At 38.6% G+C, this 20,497-nt stretch overlaps 1 long non-coding RNA gene across 2 annotated transcripts in view; it reads right to left on the reverse strand.

Annotated features, from left to right (window-relative positions):
- Positions 1 to 11,288, reverse strand: part of LOC140740397 (uncharacterized) — a 34,569-nt gene extending 23,281 nt beyond the window's left edge. The window contains exons 1-2 of one of the 2 annotated variants that reach the window (XR_012101841.1): positions 11,174 to 11,288; positions 1,597 to 1,650 (exon numbers count right to left, since the gene is read on the reverse strand). This is a non-coding gene — a long non-coding RNA (uncharacterized lncRNA). Of the gene's footprint in view, positions 1 to 76; positions 202 to 1,596; positions 1,651 to 11,173 lie in introns of those variants that run through there. The other variant, XR_012101845.1, reaches the window with a different exon arrangement.
- Positions 11,289 to 20,497: the final 9,209 nt, after the last annotated feature.

A 20,497-nucleotide genomic window follows, 5' to 3' on the forward strand; every position in this document is an offset into this window, starting at 1 on the left:
GGCAGTGAAATATTTCATGGAAAGCTCATCAGCATATGCTCACATCCTTTATAAACCTAATTGAAAAATGATTTACCTGTCAAACGCTCCAATCATTGTTAAGATTATGAGTGCAAGCCGTGCTTGAAGACTATTTTTCCCCTTCTGCGCTTGGCAATTCTGTGGCTGAAAACGCAAGCACTGACAAGCTCCCTACAGTGCAATTGCTAGAAAATATTCATTGGATGTCAGCCGTATTTAAAGTCAAGTCCAACACACCTATTCATCTGTGTTACACTAACGGTGCATTGCCTCAAATTAAACTATTATGAAACTGTGGCTGTTAATAATTTCTGCTATGATTTAGCATACTTGAAATAACAGGTGAAGATGTTGCGTGGCCAAGGCAATTACATTCTTTGCAATCTACAGCTGCCCATTTAATCAGAGATGGAACAATGCTTCCTTGCATTTGGAATGGCTGCCTGAGCTGCAATCAGACTACGTTTGTTATCCAGCAGAATGAACACGTTAACTGTCAGGGCCAGCTGCTTACTGGATGGATTATCTTGTAAACTGTTTAAACAGACTGCAGTCATTGAGCAGAAATGTATTTCTTGAAATCTGCCATCTTAATGTCTCCAATTTCTGCTGACTTCAGTTGTGTTCCCGTGAAGTAATCAGCTATGGAGTAAACATTTCACACTCAGTGTAAAGGCTCAGTTTGTTGCAGAGTTCTGTGTTTTTTTTTTCGCCCTCAACTGAATTGATTCCTCTTTTTCCATCATTTTCCTTGTCTCTGTCTCCCTGTTGCACTCTCAATCTTTCAGTTTCATTTTTTTCTCAATAAATATCCCTCTTGCCACAGATCAATGGAATTGTTGTTACAGGGAGGAAGCTATTTGGCCTATCTCTCTTGTGATAGCTCTATGTACACCATTCCATGTAGCCATGTTCTCCTGCTGTTCCACATAAACCTGCAGATGATTTTTCCTCATATTTATTCAATTCCCTATTCAAATCCTCTTTCCACACCATTACAGGAAATTCAGAATAAAGAGCAGTGCAACAGACCTTATCATCACAAATCAGCAAAGTTATTTTGTTATGTCTCCCTTCTCACTGTGAAAGGGGAACACCTCTTTTTCACTTTACTAGGGAGACAGAATCACTGTGGTATGTCTAAATGTCAGGTGAACAATTAGTTTTTGTTGTACTGCAGACCATGGTCTTTCTGGGGGGCTTTGCTATTGCTTGCTTGGTGGGTGAAGGTGCTGATGCTTCTTTGCTGAAGTGGGTGGGGGTGAGGGGCTCGTTGCTTTGCTGCTGCTTGTGGGTAGGGGGAGTGGGGGAATTTGAGGGTCTAACATTTTAAATGACACTCATTCTTTGGAGCACTCTTCTGTTCTTGTCGATGTCTGTGAAGAACAAAAATTTCAGGATGTATATTGCATACATTAAATGACTTCTGATCTATTGAACCTTCTATATCACAACTCTCCTGTGCATAAACAAGATGTAAGGCACACAGCTTTGCAAACAACAGTAGTAAAGAGTCAAAAGAACCACACAAGATTTTTCTGTCATAGTCATATGCATATATTCTTCAAATCTTACCTTGGAAAAAAACATCCTTTATCAATAGTTTCATGTATCACACTTCCAAGGATCCTATTGAATTTTAATAACATATGTCAATAAAGACTATTTTTGTTATTAAAATACATTCTTATCAAATATGATGTGTATTAGTCTCCAATTTAATACAATCTATGCAAATTCATATTCATGTCCCTCTACTTATTAAATTTGTTTTTTGCCTCTTTCCTTTCTTATTGTTGACTGAATCTTTCTGCTTTCCACCCATTAACCCACAATGTCTCTTACGTTAGCAAATATTTATCTCTTTCATTGGATTTTTGATCCTTGAAACAGAATCTATTAAGCTTTGGTATCTCTTAACTCATTATAGATCAAGGAAATTTTTTTAAAAGTATATGTTCAAACCAGTATTCAATGAATAAAAGATTATATTAAGGCAGTACAATAATATGCACTCCACCTTTTTGAAATTCAAGCAGTTGGTTGATATAATGTTCTAGTCACAGGATTAAAATAGCCAGGATTCAGCGGATTACAATAATAACCTATTCATTATCATAATATGCTTAAGGAGAAGTTTGTTGCCATGGTTATCCAAGATGTAGAAATATTAGTAAATTTACAACTGAAAAGCAGATCTGCATGCTGTATAAAAATTATTTCAATACATCGGATGCTAAATTAAACTCAGCCCACCCTATCGTGCTTGTTCAAAAAAGGTTGATAATTTCAATCGAAATTGGTTGCATCAAGTCATGGGTGACAATGTTGATCAGGATAATAATTGCTATATTTCCTTTGTAATCACCCAATCTGATAAGAAAAAAATAAAAGTATTTCGCACAAAACGTTTTGCCGCCATTGGGTTCTATTTTGACAAAGAAACAACGTAAATTGAGGGTTTGGCCTAGGAAAGGTGTATGAATATTTGTATGGATATTATGTATGGACTCGGACTTTATTCTCTTAAAGAACATTTATTATGTACAAGTGGAAAGTAAATTCTTTATTGTAGGCTTGTAAATAGATTCAGAGCATTCACCTTTTTAATTCTGAATATTTTTTATTAAATATATATATATATAGATCTTAGAGATGAAGAAATGCTTTGGAGGCAGGGAGGCAATCCAGTAATTATAACAAAGAGACACTTAAGGGAAGGAGGAGTGTGGCCAATGGATTCTCAAATGGCCTTCAGGATTCTACCCATTCCTATTCTCTGCCAGTCACGACGTCTGTAAGGGTGATTATGTTAAATATATATGTTGGGGAAAGGAAGAACAGACTAGTGAAAGGTCACAGTGAATTGCAATTCCACAAAATTAATTTGACAGTGATTTCCTCATTTGATTTCAGCTCTACACTGTCAAAGTATTCAGACAATCTACTCTTTGGGGAAACAGATTTCTCCTGAAGGTTAGCAAGTATGTGGATATGTTAAGACTGAACTGTAGCTTTATGCAAATATTTATTATCAAAATAAATATATGTTACCATATAAATTTAATCTCAGCGTTGTATATGGTGACATATATGTACTTTAATAATAAATATACTTTGAACTTTGAAATAACAGCTGACATATCTATATCTGAGGCATTGAGTCAACAGACTACGAAGGACTGGACTTTAAATACACAGGACATATATGCAGTCAGCATTTACTCATGACATTTGCTGATGACCAATATTGAAATTCCTTTCCAGGGTTCAGGTGACACTAGAACTTAACTTTCAAATAATGTGTTGTTTCCTGGCAAACTGTGAAACATTAATACAAAAGAACATAAAAATGAGTGCATGAGTAGGCCAATCAACTGTTCAATAACATCTTTGCTAATCTAATTTTGGCTTCAGTATCACTTTCCCACTGTCCACCATATCCGTTGCCTCCCTTGTAGTTCAACAAGTGGTTCGTCTCCACTGTTAACGTATTCAGTGACTTTGCCTCTGCAGCTCTCTGGAGAGCTGCAGAGGCCCAACATCCTGAGAGAAAAAAACCTGTTTCTTTCTCATTTTAAATGGGTGACCCCTATTCTAATAATATACTCCATGGTTCTAGTACTCTTAGTGGGACAAACAGCCTTTCAACAACTACCCTTAGTAGTTTTATATTTCAGTAAGATCACCTTGCATTATCTAACTGCAAATGTGAATGAGCCCAAATGCTCCACCTATCTTCCATCCCTTCAACCCAGCAATCAACGTGGTGAATCTTCTCTATACTGCCTCCAATGCCATTATATCCTTCCTTAAATATGATCAAAACTATATGAAATACAGAATTAGATTTAACATCACAGGCATTTGTTGTGAAATTTGTTAACTTTGTAGCTGTATTACAATGCAACACATAATAAATCTTAAACAAAAGAGTTACAGTAAGAATATATATGCATATTAAATAGTTAAATATAAAAATGGTAGTGAAAAAACAGAAATAATAAAAATGTGAGGTAGTTTTGTGGGTTCAATGTCCATTTAGAAATTGAATGGCAGAGGGGAAGAGCTATTCCTGAAATAATATCCAATAATATCAATAAGCTAAAAGTAAAAAGTAAATTTATTATTATCAAAGTACTGTAAATGTATGTCACCATATACTACCCTGAGATTCACTATCTTGCAGGCATTCCAAGTAGAACAAAGAAATACAGTAGAATTAATGAAAAACTACACGCAAAGATCGATAAGCAACCAATGTGCAAAAGGATACAAACCGTGAAAATACATACTAATTAATTAAATAAATACACACATATTTAAACAAATAAATAAATAAATACTGAGAAACTAAGTTCCAGAGTCCTTTAAAGTGAGTCCATCAGTTCAGTGTTGATGTAAGTTATCCATACTGGTTGAGGAGCGTGATGGTTGAAGGGTGATAACTGTTCCTGAACCTGGTGGTCTGGGACCTAAAACTCCTGTACCTCCTTCCCAATGGCAGCAGTGAGCAGAGAGCGTGCCTGGATGGTGAGAGCCCTTGATGATGGACGCTGCTTTCTTTTGGCAGTGCTCCATGTAGATGTGCTCAATGGTGGGGAGATCTTGTCCTGTGAGGGTCTGGGCTGTATTCTTACTTTTCCATTCTTGGGTTTTGGTGTTTCCTTATCAGGCTGCGATGCAACCAGTCAGGATAGTCTCCATTGCACATTTATACACGTTTGTCTAAGTTTTAGATGACATGCTGAATGTGCGCAAATATCTAAGAAAGTTGAGGGGTTGCCGTGTCTTTGCAATAACACTAACATGCTGGTCCCAGGACAGTTCCTCCAAAAGAGGATTGTTAAATCCACTGAAAGGATCATCTGGGTCTCCCTACCCCTCCCCTCCCCATTCGTGACACATACCAGGAGCATTGCATACAAAGGGTCCAAAGCATAGCTGAGGATTGCTACCATTTTCCCCACAATCTCTTTGACCCATTATTGTCAGGAAGGAGGTACAGGAGCATTAACCCTAGGACTGCCAGACTGGGTAACAGCTTCTTTCTTCAGGCTGTGGGACTAATGAATACCCTGCCACTGCCAAGGTCCTGTTATTAGGTAGTGAGTTGTTTACCGTTTACCTACAGTGTGCACTATATGTAATTTGAATTATAATTAATTAGCTTATTTGTGATAATATTTTAGTTTTATGTGCTGTTTTTCATGCATGTTTTGTGGATGTACCACGATCCAAAAGGAAAATTGTTTCATTTAGTGGCATATCCTGTATGTACAGGCAGATGAAAATAAACTTGAACTTGAATTTGATAAGCTGGCAATAATATTCCTCACTTTTATACTCAATACCTCTTATTAGGCTTCTTCAATTACTGCTGTACCTGCATGCCAATGCTTTGTGTCTCATGCATAAGGAACCCCAGATCCCTTTGTACTGCATTGTCTTTTTGTAGTCTCACTCTGTTTAAGTATAATCTGCTTTTTCATTTTTTTTTCCTTCCAAAGTGGATGGTGTCAGATTTTCCCATATTATATTCCATCTGTCAACTTGTCAATGCACACCACATGCTGAATAACTGCGATGTGTTTATTTTCATGCATTTATGTGCACCAGTATGACATGATTCCCTGAGTGACAATGTGCTTTTGTCATCTATCAGCATGACCTGCAAAATGGTTTCTGAACACAGAGCCACGGAGTCATTAGGCATGGAAACAGGTCCTTCAGCCATTGTGTCCACACCAAGCATCCTTCTAATCTAATCCCACTTTTGCTCTGACATCCCTATCAATTCTCTCCTCTCCCTCCCTCCCCATGATTCTCCTGCCACAAGTTCACACTTGGGGCACTTTATAGAGCCGATTAACCAACCAACCAAAATGTCTTTGGCACGTGGGATAAACCTACATCACAATCAGCAGAGGTACACTTCAAGAGGCTGTGTGTTAGCCCCACCCTCCCCCACTCTACTCATTTTATACTTCAGACAATACAAATAAATACAGCTCTGATGTCATATTTAAGTTTGCTGATGACACCACTGTCTATTGTGATATTCTACTTTGAATACCTGCAAGAACATAAATCTCAAGGTAGTATATTGTGACACATACATACTTCAATAAATTGACTTTGAATTTTGAACTAGAGTACCCAGAGGTATGTCATGTAGTCATAGGGAGAACATACAAATCCATTCTTGGGGCTTTGTCATTCCTAATCTCCCAGGTAGCGCACTTACTGCTATCACGATCTTCACTCAAGTGAAGCTTGATGCTTCTCTGTGATTGGATACAGGAGCTCCCAGGAGCAGAAACACAGTCCGATCTCTCTAATCTCACATTTTGTATCCACCCACCAAGTCAAGTTCACTCCCCTGCTACTCAGATCATATGGGTGAGATTTTCTGAAGAGATCACAGAAATGCCCCCCTGTCCTCATCAGTGTGAGGGCATCATGCTTGGGCAAGTCAGGAAAAGGTCAATCAAACTCCAGAGTGAAGTTTCAGCTACTCTGCACCACAGAGTGGATTTAGACTGTAAGATGAGGGTCCATTAATGGATTTTGCATATTATTTTTGGCTTACTTATTCACTTTACTAGATGTGGACACTACCTGCCCCAAATGCCCTTGAAAAAGATGGTGATCAGTCACCTTTTAACCTGCTGCCATTCTTTCAGTGAAGACTCTCTCGGACTGTTGCTGGGGAAGGTGTTCAGGATTTAGACCCAGCAACATTGAAGAAACAGTGACAAACGTCCAGGTCCTGAGTTAGAGGGGAAACTAAAGCTAATGGTGTTCCTTTGCTGCCCTTTTCTTCTTGGTGGTAGAAGTAATGGTGAGGAATCTAGGTGAGCAGTTGCAGAGCACTTTGTATTTAATATGCTCATAGTCACCATGAAGAAATGCTTTATTGTTGGTTGGAGAACCAATCAAGCAATTGTCTCTGATTGTGTAAATCTTCTTGAGAGTTGTCGGAGCTGCTTACGGAGGATATACCATCGAACTCCTGACTTCTGTCTTGTAGATGTGGAAAGGCTTTAGAGCATCAGAAGATGAGCCACAGGGTGGCACCCAGCCCCTGAACAGTCACCATAGCCATCTATAAATGGGACTAACTGGAATGAGTTTTTGGTCAATTTATGACCCTGCAATATTTTTGATGGGGGTGAATTCAGTGATGACAAGACTGTGGAATGTCAAGGGAAAGTGGGTGGTTTCTCTACTGTTATAGTTAGTCATTACCTAGTCCCCCTATGATGCAACTGTTACTTATCATCCCACACTGGAATACAATCTAGCTCTTCTGACATGAAGAGCAGAGATGATGAGGAATTTCTTTAACCAGAGAGTGGTGAATCGGTGGAATTCATTGCCACAGTCAGCTGTGGAGGCAAGTCACTGGGTATATTTAAGGAAGAGGTTGATAGATTCTTGATTAGTCAATACAGAGAGAAGGCAGGAGATGGGGCTGAGAGGTAAAATGGATCAGCCATGATGAAAAGGCGGAGCAGACTCAGTGGGTCGAATGGCCTAAATCTGCTCCTATATCTTATCATCTTATGTTCTAAGTGGACTTATCATTTTCTGAGGAGTTGTGAATGGAATTTAGCACTGTTCAATCATGAGGTAACATCCTCACCCCAGTTCTCATCATGGGAGGAAAACTGCTGATGAAGCAACTGTAGGTGATTGGGTGTAGAATACAGATTTGAGCAAGTCTAATAGTAGTATCTGAGGATGGCACTTCCTACAACTATTGCTATCTCTCTTTATACGTGGTATGGCATCACCAATTGGTACATTGATGCCCATTGACCACTTTTATCAGTGGTTAAATACTACCTTGATTTCTGAGGGGGGTGTAGTAATAAAGTCCTTCTAACCCTTTTGTCTCCTTTAAAATTTAATTTCTGCAACTTATGGTAGGACAGATGATTGAAGCCCTTTATCCAACTAACTTCAGACAAATTGTATGTTATAAATATGTAGTGAGACATGCAATCTCACTACATATCAATGCAAATCATTTAAACAGTTAACCTGGGCTGAATGTACTTTGGCTGATGACTCTGATTCCACTGACTGAAGTTTGATATTTACCCCTCTTGCCCTTTATCTGTCAGAGGTATATGATTATTCACTGGATCAGTTTCTGATTGGCTGCTTTGGCCATGCTCCCCTTACTGACTGATGATCTGCTTTTTGTCTCCTCAATGTTGCCCTATTCACTTTGTTTCCTAGCTTCCCAATGAGAATAATTTGCCTGAGATAGCAAGATCTACCAATCTACTGTTTCCTTGTGAATTATAAATAGTCTTTTAAGTGTTACAACAGAGCCAAACAGTCAGGAATAATAGCTTTCCACAGTTGTATGTTTTAATTCAAAAAATTTCTTCCTAGTTTAATGCTCTGGAGGTTGGGGGGGGTGGTAATTTCACTGCAGTCACTCTCCCCTCACCTTTGGAATTCAGTTCTTTTCTCCACATTTGACAGATTTTGTTGATATCTGGATCAATCAAAACTTATGCTCCAATCAACACTTGCATATGGACATCAGTAAGCAGGTGATCAGGAAGAAAGAGCTACTTGATAACTCTGTTAATCACACCTGCTGGCAACTTGCTGATGGCAGAGGAGACTAATGGGCATAATTTAGATGGATTAGATTTTATCGATTTTTGAGGACAGGACACAAAAACTCTTGAACTAAAAATTACAGCTGTGATAAACTACTATTGTCATTTTGATAACTAGAGCTACATCTAGTTCTCGAGCACATGTCTTCAATACTTCGGAAGTAAAAGACCACAGGATTAGAAACCTTGATTAGAAACATTCCCAGAAGTTTTGGGATAAAGAATGTCCAACCACAATAATACCTGACCACATGCCATCTAATCACATGATGTCAATGAATGTTGCAGCATCTTCCATGGGAGTTTTGTCATAGTGCTCACATTTTTCACATTGGAAGTTTTTGGAGTTTCAAAGTCCACTTGCATGTAAGGAGGAAAAGGCAGAGGAAAAGAAGAGGAGCAACTAAAGGCAGATGGAAGGTGGAGGTTCCCAAAATTCACTGATATATCAATGATAATTAAGAGTATTAGTAACAGTCAGTTTGCCTTAACAACAACAGTACAATAACACACCAGCAAATACTTATATAAAGGGTAGTAAGTGGTGCTATACCCAACACCACAATATCTTACCAGTTACATTATATAACCCATTGATATCAATCTTGTAACCACAACTAGAAAAAACCTGCTATGCATGTTAGGGAATAAGCACACTAAATAATGTCACTTTAAGCAAAGCACATCTCCGTGGATTCTGATTTGAACTCAGATTGTCTGTTAAAATCCTGTCCTGGGAGCCTCCATGAATAAGAATTAACAAACTATTCAGCAGCGGGAGAGTCATGAACAAAGATGGTCAAGAATGGGAGTCCCAGCTGTCTAATTTGTCCGTAAATACTTTTAAACTAATATTGCAATTTCATTTATATCCTATGGTTCCATTGACTTAAAATGATAAAATCTGAGTCACGATGGGGATGCCAGAGTAATTGAAACTCTAAAGCAATGCATGGTATTCCCCAGCCAGCTAAATCCATTACATATTCCAGAGATTATTTTAAAAAATGAGGTCTGTCCTGAAAACATCCTAAAAAAGGTGAATTAAACTACAAAATATACTTTACAGAAATATTGACAAAAAATCTTAACAGTCAAATTTGCCAATCAGTGAGAAAAGAATTCTGTAGACTAAACAGATTCCAAGTTAATATCCAATTTGGTCTAAAATCACTAAAGATAGCAGTAATGGAGGGGAGGGCGATAATTAGCCTCATGTCCTTAAACCAAAGGAATAAAAGGAATTGTGCAATGCTCCTGCTGCTGACTGTCACTATTAACCCCTATCTTCCCCTCAACCTGCTGGTGTTGGAGTAGAGTGAGCTTAACTGAGGGCATCACCTTTGCTGGTCTTGGTGTACTCAATGTACAGGTGGGAAGGCAAACACATAGAAAATGCAGGAGAACTCAACAAGTCAGGCAGCCTTGATGGAAATAAATAAACATTTGATGTTTTGGGCTGAAACCCTCATCAGGACTGGAAAGGAAGGGTGAAGAAGCCAGCATAAAAAAAGGTGGAGGAGGGGAAGGTGTACAAGCCAGGAGGTGTTAGATGAAAACAGTTGAGGGGGGAAGCAGATGAGAGGTGGCGGGGGGGGGGGGGGGGGGGGGAGAGATGAAGTGAGAAGCTCAGAGGTGATAGGTGGAAAAGGGCTGAAGAAGAAGGAACCTGATAGGAGAGGAGAGTAGACCATGAGGGAAAAAGAAGGAAGAAGGACACCAGGAGAAGGTGGCAGGGAACTGGTTATTGAGACAGTGGAAGGAAGATACCACTGTGAGGTTCAAGAGCTGATACCTGGATAAGATAATAAATAAATATGGAGAAAGCTTGAAATAACAGGAGATCAGTAAAATTGCCCAAGAGAGGCAAATGCAGCTGGAGAGAAAACTTAACTCACTGAGGGAATAAGGATAATATCAGAAGAAATTCCTGCCTCCTATGGAATTATGAATCATTATTAATCTCTGTTCTGGAGAAAGAAAACGCCAAGTTAGATGGAAAAGCTAAACAGGAGAATGAGAAAAAAATGTTCACCCCATTCAACACACTGAATTATACTTCCAATATCAATCAGGTATTACAGTCAACCAGTTATAAGTACACCCATTTTTTACCTACTCTATACTCACATTTTATATTCAACATCTGAAGCATGCATCATACATCTTGCAAATCTATTAGTAATAACAGCACGGCGAAAGGTTATTCAAGGAGAACTAGAGAACGGTTTCAGAAAGAACAGACAGAAAATCTGCTTAATGAATCCATCAAGTAATTCCAAACAGTTTTTCTTGGTCACAACTTATCAACCTATTGGACAATTATTAAAATTTCTTTCAACAATTGCAACATGTCACTCTTTTTTTTTTAAAAAAAAAGGTAACATCACCCCTTTTGATAAGAAAATATTGCACCTGGTCTCCTGGATGAGTAACTGTCCTCAAGTGAAAAGGAACAGTGCCAAATGATAGTAAGTATAAGCTCTCCTCAACAGTTAGTGTCCTACCTGAGCTTTTACAACTTTAGAGCCATAGATAAAATCAATTTCCAGTCTCTCTGAAATATCTTTACAGATCATGGTGATGTTAATACAACTAGCTATATGGATTTGACTTGAAGTCAAATATTCACCACAGAAACAAATGGAATCGGAACTTCACAGAAATGCTTTGATTGGCTGGCTGATTGCCAGATCTTTGCTGCTGGAGGCTCCATCTCCAAAAAAAAACCAGCTCTGAATCCCAATGTAAGAGAGAGAATATTACTCATGTTCCACCACCCATGGTCACACTCTTCCCATTTCGTTCGGAGTTCAAACAGCTAAATTAAATGCAATCTCATTTTTCGTCTTTGTTTTATGTTGTTTCATCTTGTTGCGAAGGTTTGACCTTTAATCGGTGAAAGGAGGCATATGACACTTAAGCAGGATCAGTCTGCCTAATTCCAGAGATTGATAAATAGTAATAAGCTCACATTCATGTACTAGCAAGGTTTTCATTCTCTTGCTATTTTTCCACATCGATATATACAGTACGTAGCTTTTTTAATGTAGTACTTATCTAAATCCTTTCAATGTCAACCCAAATGCACTTTGTATTCTGTAGCTGGTGTTGTCTGTTTGTGTCAGTGTGCTTCAGCACACACTCTGTACCCTTGTTTGACAAGATGCAGTGCCAGCGTCTAATTAAGAATAAATCACAGGCCTCTGTCGCTTACTTCCCTTCTTTCCAGCTGATTGTGTTTTACATTAACTCGGCAGCAATTGAGGAGACAAAAGTGAGTGTGCAACATCCTGAAAGCCTTAATTTTTCATTTCTGGTGACACCGACTACAAATGCCTCTCTCTTTGTAGAAAAGGGATGTCAGCATCTGACAGTCCATAACCTTCCATTTTGCGAGGCATGTCTTGTGACTGCAGCTGTTCCTTGGGAGAACAATCACTAAACTGTCTTCATACAGTCACATCATATCTGAAAAATGTGCTCTTTTGCTACTTGCCACCTTATGGTGTCCAAAAATAAAATACATTAGCATATTAATGAGCTTCACTTTCTGAAATTAGTAATTAACATTAAACTCCATTTTAAATCACATGATTAAAAATATTAAAAGCATTCATATGCAAATATGTCAAAAGACTCATTTTCTGATAAAAACGACAGAAGTATTTCATATCAGTTGAGGACTATTTTAAATTTGAATAATCAATTGAAGTCACACATGGGGGATTGTTATAGATAGTTTGAGCAGACCTTGTTCTGTCTCACTAAGGTAATGAGAATATGATTTTAATAAGAGCCAATGAGGGGAAAAATGAATAACCAGTATTGCATCAGTGAACAGTTAGATTTTGGTTTGGGGGATGGGAAACTAGGGGAGAGAAGCTAATTGACAGTGTATTGATGTCCTCAGTGATTTCACAGGCAATGATGTTTGTTTACTATTAAAAAGTTACTCAAGCTTGTGCAATGGTCAGCCTAATAACAGAAAAAGTCAGCTTTGTTTGAAAGCCTAGGTTTTTTTTGCACTTTGGAGCCATAGTGAATAAATGGAATGTTTGAGCAAATACACAGTAAGGTGCTGCGTTATATTAAAACTATCTGTTAAATGCATCATAATTTCAGGATTTCAAACATTAAAAAATTCAAGAAACATTGCAAGCAAGGACTAATATGTTACAGTTTGTAAGTGATAACTTACAGCTAAATTGCTGATGTTTGTACCTTACTACACTTCATGGTCTAGAAATTCCAGGTCTGTCCGCTGCAAAATTCTACTAGAGATGAAGGCAAGGTGCAATAGAACCAGTAGAACCAATCAGAATTCAATTCTTATCTCTGCCTATAAGGAGTTTATATATTCTCCCTGTGACTGTGTGGGTTTCCTCTGGGCACTCCTGTTTCCTACCATAATCCAAAGCCATACGGTTAGGCCTAACGAATTGTGGGCATGTTATGTTGGCACAGGAAGCACGGTGACACTTGTGGGCTGCCCACCACAATCCTTGCTGATTTGATTTGATGCCACTGGCACATTTCACTGTATATTTTGATGTTTTGATGTACATGTGACAAATAAAATTAATTTTATCGGATGCATGAAGAAACTTTTCCTACACTGACTCCTTACCATGGGGTGAGTCAAAGAAGTCAGCAGACCGTATATTCGAAATGTAGAATAGAGCAGGGGCTTCTGGGGTCACAAGACCCAAAGAACTGTGTAGGGTCATCATTGAGTTCGGTGAGCAGGTCATGATTCGATACTGCATGTTTGGAGTAATGGTCTTTTGGAGAAGGTTGAAGTGAAGGTTATCAGCAGCACAAAGGAGGTTTTAGAGTTTAGGGATGGAAGAGAGACTTACAATAATGAAGAAGTTTTAAACTTAAAAGGTACCTCCCTTAGTCAGATTCAAGCTTTAGTTTCCACATGTTGGGAATTGCCCCTGCTGAAGTACACTTCACATTCATTGCGAAAGCTGCACCTGAATGCGTGGCCAATGGCATCTGCGGGTCATGCTTACAAAATTAAATTTTGTAATCAATTGAGCATATGATCATCCTAATGCACCATGTTGGATAACACTGTGCACATCCAAACATCTTCATGCATTATATCCATGAAAGACTTGGAAGACATTTTAGACATAATTAACTGTTTAAGTAACCAGTCATGTCCATCAAATTATTTTTTGCTACAACTCAATGCATGCCAATGGAATTTCTAGACTGAAACATTAGAAATGACAAGGTATAAAAGGAAAAGGAAAGATGTGAACAATTGCTTAACTGGTCATCCAAAAGGAAAGCATGGCTTGGGGCATCCCAGGATCGAAGGGATAAAAGAATAGATGAAATGAATAATTAATGAGTCGCAATGTAATGCCAAGTTTGGACCTTTAAGATCTGAAGTTTATTAGATAGATTTGTACCTTTTTAGCCATTATACATAAACCACTACATGCATTCAGTGCAAGGAGCTATCAATCAAAGGCCTCATCATTTCTAGTGTGGGATCTTCCTTTTTAAGTGCCTGTGGGTTGCACTATGGTATATAATTTACACAAAGGCATTAGACATCCAAGGCAAAAATGAGGGCAAGAGAAAAGCAGGCTTTTGACACACAGTGGGATTTAGTGAGAGAGAGCATTAAGAAAAATAATTAATTTTGGTCTAGGAAGTAAATGAGCAAAGATTAAAGAAGTATTGTGTATAATATTGATGCAATGATAATGGTTGAACTATAATGTCTTTTGTTACCAAATGTGCTCCTAGTCAGTTCAGTACTTTTGAATTATGGATACTGCTGTAACAAAAGAAACATGGCAGGTTAATTTGTGCACTGTAAGCTTCCAACAATAACAAACAGATAAATAAGCAGCCCTGATGAAGATTCTCAGCCCAAAATGTCGATTGTTTATTCATTTCCATGGATTCTACCTGACCTGCTAAGTTCCTCCAGCATTTTGTGAATGTTACCTTGGATTTCCAGCATCTGCAGATTTTCTCGTGTTTGTAAATAAACAACGGTTGACAGAAAGATGGCCTAAATCTTCTTCCTCTTCTCGTCAGTATCTTCAGTGACAGTTTCGACTACGTCGATGCCGCTCTCAGCTCTCAATTAGAACGTTGTAGCTTCATGTCCTATTCTGGAGAGTTAAGAACAAACATCTAGGCCGACACTTCAAAATATTTATGTTAAGATAGTAAACCGTTGTCATGTCTACATGACAAATTTTACGTCACATGCTGGTGATAATAAACCTGATTCTGATTCTGATTCTCTAATCAGTGTAAGTATGCCTGCACACTTCAAAAGAGAATAGAAAAGGTATTTATTGTGTCTTGGTTTTAACTTTAAGCAACTGTCCATCTGGTCAATATCACTTTGCTGTTTCCAGAGATTGCTGTGCACACATTAGCCACCAGAATTTTATTAATTTATCAGTGACTCCACCTCAAAAGTACTTTGTTGCCTATGAAGTGGTTTTAGATATTCTGAGAGGGTTACAGAAGGCATTGTGTAAATGCAGGTCTGTCTTTCCTTTTTGAAAATAGTGCACTGCAATAGGATTTGGGGCCAAAAGACAGAATATTTCTTCAGTACTATGTAATAGTATCAGTTGACTTTGCATACTGTATATGTTCATCTGATTTGATGCTTAAACCCTCAACCTTCTGCTTTGGAGGTAAGAGTGCAGTTGAGCCAAGTCTGTCACCAAAGTTCAGAATATTTTCCAAAGAGAATAAAGTTTGACGCTGTGACTCAGTGATAAGAGAGATAATACCTCAATATATTCCTTGCGTTTTTGTACCTCTAAAATGTGTAGCTGGTTCAAGATAGAAAATGGGTTGACGGCAAGGTTAGGAATAACTGACTCTCACCAGAGCATTTTCTTATCTGAGAAATACCTGAACTATTACACAAGAATTGTTGAGAGATTTAAAAATAGTTGGAACCAAGGCAATATCTTGGAAGTAAATAAGACAATTTTAAAATTCTGGTTTAGGTTCAGCGTGAAAGGTCCAACAACTGATTGATGATGAGTTCGGGGGGATTCCTAAAAGGTAAGTAGGAACACTTGCTGTTTCATCTTTCAAGAAACACCATGAAATCAGATCAAAAAAAGAACTGACAGCAAATGATCAAAATGTGAAAACGCTTGTATAATCAGTCAATTAGTGCTTGAAGAGGAATATGTTGCTGCCAAACAGTTAGCCTTTCAAAGTTATTATTATTCAATATATTGATTAGTATAACATGGAGAACACAGGTTTACTGAAAGAATGGATGTGGAATTGAAATTGGTTTATTATCGTCATGCATACTGAGATATGGTGAAAGCCTGGTTTTGCGTACTGGTCATAGAGATTGATTCATTACACAGTGTATTGAGGTAGAACAAGGTAAAACCATAACAATGTAGAATAAAGAGTAACACAGAGTAAGTAGGGTGGGGTAAACAATAAAGTGCAAGATCATAAATTTGAGAGTGTAAGGGTGCAGAAATGAGTGCCGTTATTTATACTAAGGCAAAAGTGCTTAGAAAGATGAAAGGTCTGAAGGTAGATACATTATCTGACCAGATGGATGACACACCAGAGTCTGAAAGAGGTAGCTAAAGAAATAGGGGAGGCATTAGTAATCATCTTCCAACAATCGTTAGATTCTGCAGTGATTCTGGAGGACTGGAAATTGAAAATGCAACTCTATTCTTTCAGAAGGGAGGGAGGCAGAAGAACAGAGGTTATAGGCCAGTTAGTCCGACTTCAGTGGTTGGAGAAGGGAGGGAGGCAGAAGAAAGGAAGTTATAGGCCAGTTAGCCTGACTTCAGAGTTTGAGAAGAAGTTGGAGTTCATCATTAAGGATGAGGGTTCAGGGTACTTGGAGGCACGTGATAAAATAGGCCAAAGTCAGCATGGTTTCCTTCAGGGGAAATCTTGCCTGACAAATCTATTGGAATTCTTTGAGGAAGTAAAAACAGGGTAGACAAAGAAGAGTCAGTAGATGTTGTTTACTTGGATTTTCAGAAGGCTGTTGGCAAAGTGACACACACAAGGCTGCTTAACAAGATAAGACCCCATGGTATTAAAGGAAAGACACTAGCATGAATAGAAGATTGGCTGACTGGCAGGAGGCAAAGAGGGGGAATAATGTGGTCCTTTTCCGGTTGGCTGCCGGTGACTAATGGTGCTTCGCAGAGGTCAGTGTTGGGACTGCTTGCTTTCACATTATATGCCACGGAATTGATGGCTTTGTGGATAAGTTTGCAGGTAATACAAAAGTAGTTGGAGAGACATATAGTGTTAAGGAATCATGGAGTCTGCAGAAAGATTTAGACAAATTGTGAGAATGGGCAAAGAAGTGGCAGATGGGATATAGTGTAGGGAAGTGTATGGTCTTTGCAGAAGGAATAAAGTCATAGACTATTTTCTAAATGGGGAGAAAATTCAAAAATCAGAGGTGTGCAGGAATCCCTAAAGGATAACTTGCAAGTCGAGTTGGTGCTATGAAGGCAAATGCAATGCTAGCATTCGTTTCAGGAGGACTAGAATATAAAAGCAAGGATGTAATACTGAGGGTTTATAAGGCATGAGTCAGACCACATTTGGAATATTGTGAATAGTTTTGGGCCCTTATTTAAAAGATGTACTGACATTGGAGAGGGTCAAGAGGAGGTTCACAAAAATGATTCCAGGAATGAAATAGTTAACTTTTGATGGCTCTAGGCTTGTACTCCCTGGACTTTAGAAGAGTGAGATGGGATCTAATTGAAATCTATCAAATAGTTAAAGACTTTAGTGGAGTGGATGTGGAGAACATTTTTCCTGTAGTGGAGGAGTTTAGGACCGGAGAGCCTCGTAATAGAGGGATGCCCATTTAGAACAGGACGTTCCTCATGAGGAGGAATTTCTTTAGCCAGAGGGTAGTGAATCTGTGGAACTCATTGCCATAGGCCAAGTCATTGGCTATATTTAGAGTGGAGATAGATAGTTTTTTATTTAGTCAGGGTGTCAAAGATTATGGGGAGAAGGCAGGAAAATGAGGTTGAGAGGGATAATAAATCAGCCATAATGGAATGTTGGAGCAAACTCAGTGGGCCAAAGGGCCTAATTTTGCTCCTAGGCCTTATGGCATTATGGTCCTGTAACAAGGTATATTGTGGGGTCAAAAGCCTATTTCACTGCAATAGAGAACTATTTAATGGTTTTATAGATATATCCATCCCCAAGATATATGGTTCCTTCAGTGTGTTCAATTGTTGACTATTACCCAATAGAACATACACCAGAAGAATTTGTGTCTGAATTTCATAAATACCTTGGAGATCCTGCTTTTTTGAGATTCTGACCCATTAGTTATGAAGGAATGGCACTGTGTATGCTAGTCAGGGCAGTGTGACCTGAAATACAGATCGGTAGTGATAGTGGATCAACAAAGTTGACTATTCTTGTACTGCTAGGTAATAAAGACAAGGATTCAGTTACTGTAATCTTGGAAGGTTTCTGCAAGAGGTCTCTAGTTTGTAAATATTGTGTCCAAAGGCAGGTATGTGAAGCAAACCTATTATTCTGTCAGAGATTCTTTTGAGCTTCTTCAGTGCTATGGTGATATCCAACTTGGCATGTCATGATAGTCTATCACATTCCTGAACTGATTCCTGCCCAATGGTAGAGATGTTTTAAAAAAATCAGGTTTGACCTTTTTGTTGGTGATTATCAACCCTCGTCCTGCTCACAGACTCCCTAAATAGTGAAAGAGAGAAAGAAGTCTTGTACTCTATGACGTTTGCGATAACATTGTGGTCTGTGTCTGTGTGTTCATATAACTTGTCTTTTTCAAATGACTATAGAAGATGGCTCCAGAACTAAAAGTCCAAGCAAATTGTCAGGCCATTCTTTTCTCCATCATGGTCATTTCCTGACCCTTATGTTGCGTAAATATTATCTCTAAATCAATAATATGACTCAATATGATCAGGTTTTGTTTCTGATTTGCATGATCTGGCTTAATATCAGTGTTACGAGTAGACCTGAGCAGCAATTTTGGCCTAATGATGGAGAAAGAAGCATTACTGAACCACTTGGAAAGGGTTTGGCCAAGAATATTCCTCAAAAGAATGAAGAAGATGATCTAGGACTGAAATGACTCACCTCTCAGAATTCTGACCTTCTCTGCACCAGGAATGTAATCAACTTCAGTCTTTCTAGGGAAACTAAATGTCACATTTCATCATGTTGGGATGTTGTTAGGGCTTTGCTTCTCCTATATTCAGAGCACAATCTCGTTATTTATTGTGTACAATGTCATTGGTTAGAAGAGCTTCTGAAGATCCACTGGAATTATCAATTTTGCACCTTTATACACCAGCACCTAAGCCTTGTCGCTGCTTAGTTATTCATTCTTGAGAGTGGGAAACTTTATGGAGCCGAGTCCTTCTGGTCCTTAGCTGATCATCCCCCAGTATTCTGGATGAGGTAGCGTATTCCTCATTTTGGCTAAATGAGAAAAAAAACTTACATCGGTGCAAGGCTTGTAGTTGTCATGCTTTATCACTTTAGTTATCCTGGGTGATAATAAAGATTTTCATCTCCTTCTGTGTTGTTCCTGAAACTGCTTCTGATCCACTCACCGGCACTACTTACAAACTGATGTGACGTCCCACTTCGATTGTGGTCACCACTTGAAGGATGGGCCGGGCAAGAAGTCACAGATTGTGGTGGTCTATAATCCTGCTTAAGGCCACAGAAATATAATCATGCAAGTGCATTGTGTATCTCTTTATGATGGCAACATGAACTGCAATTAAATTGCTGCAATATTTCAACACCATTCATTGCATCTACTATATCTAGAGCGTATGGCTTTTGACACAGTAGTTCCCCACCCAACATTCCATAAACATTAGCACACTACATTTCATGCACTATCACATGAAAGGGTATTAATTCATAAAACACTGGCAGATTTGTGTTATCTCAGTCAAGATGGTTAATTATTGGAGACAGCTTGATTTTGGAACTAGATTCCAGGAAGCCTCTTCCTTTCATTCACCAGGACTCCACAACTGTACACAAACTGAACAATGATTAGTTCTTGAAACCCTGGCAGACTTAATTTTCTCTGGCCTTGTATGCACTAAAACTAATTGAGGTAGCTATACTTTGATCAGTTAACTCATAAGATTATAAAAGTTCTAAGTGATATATGCGTGTATAATCTATTACCGGTAATTCATTATGACTAGTGCTGACTGGGATTTCTCTTCTGTTTGTCAGAGTTCCTAGAAATTAGACTACACTCAGATAAGTCAGATAAGAAAGCAACACCTGAATCTCTATATTCAGAAGAAGGTCAGATATAATATTTGTTCACAATACTCATGGAAATGTCTAAACAGGTTTTAAGTGCATATGTCACTCTTTCAGTTTGAAATGTCAAGGTCCCGATAATTAACGTCTCAATGCGGCTTGGCCACTGGCTCATTCCTGAACTAAGTCATGTCAGGGCTCTACATTATTTCTCATTGCATATTCTTAAGTGGCTCCAAGGGAGGCGCGTAGGAGGGCGAGTATGCTCTCGCTACTCAGATTCACGTCTCTACAGCTTGGCAGCCTCTCCACACCAGAGATTTCTGGAGGATCCCACAGTGGTGAGAAGCTGTAAGCGATGGATGAAATCCAGTGAGATCACCCTCCAGAGAAGGATTGTTGTCTTCCCCTGAGAAGAAAATTGCATAACCTTTCCAGTAGACATTAAGGTCTGACCTGCTGACAGGAACTTCATCAATGCTACCTCCAAAAGCAAGAAGCTGCAAAATGCACATCTTTCA

The sequence above is a fragment of the Hemitrygon akajei genome, chromosome 2, assembly GCF_048418815.1.
Source record: "Hemitrygon akajei chromosome 2, sHemAka1.3, whole genome shotgun sequence".
In the NCBI taxonomy this organism is placed as follows: domain Eukaryota; kingdom Metazoa; phylum Chordata; class Chondrichthyes; order Myliobatiformes; family Dasyatidae; genus Hemitrygon; species Hemitrygon akajei.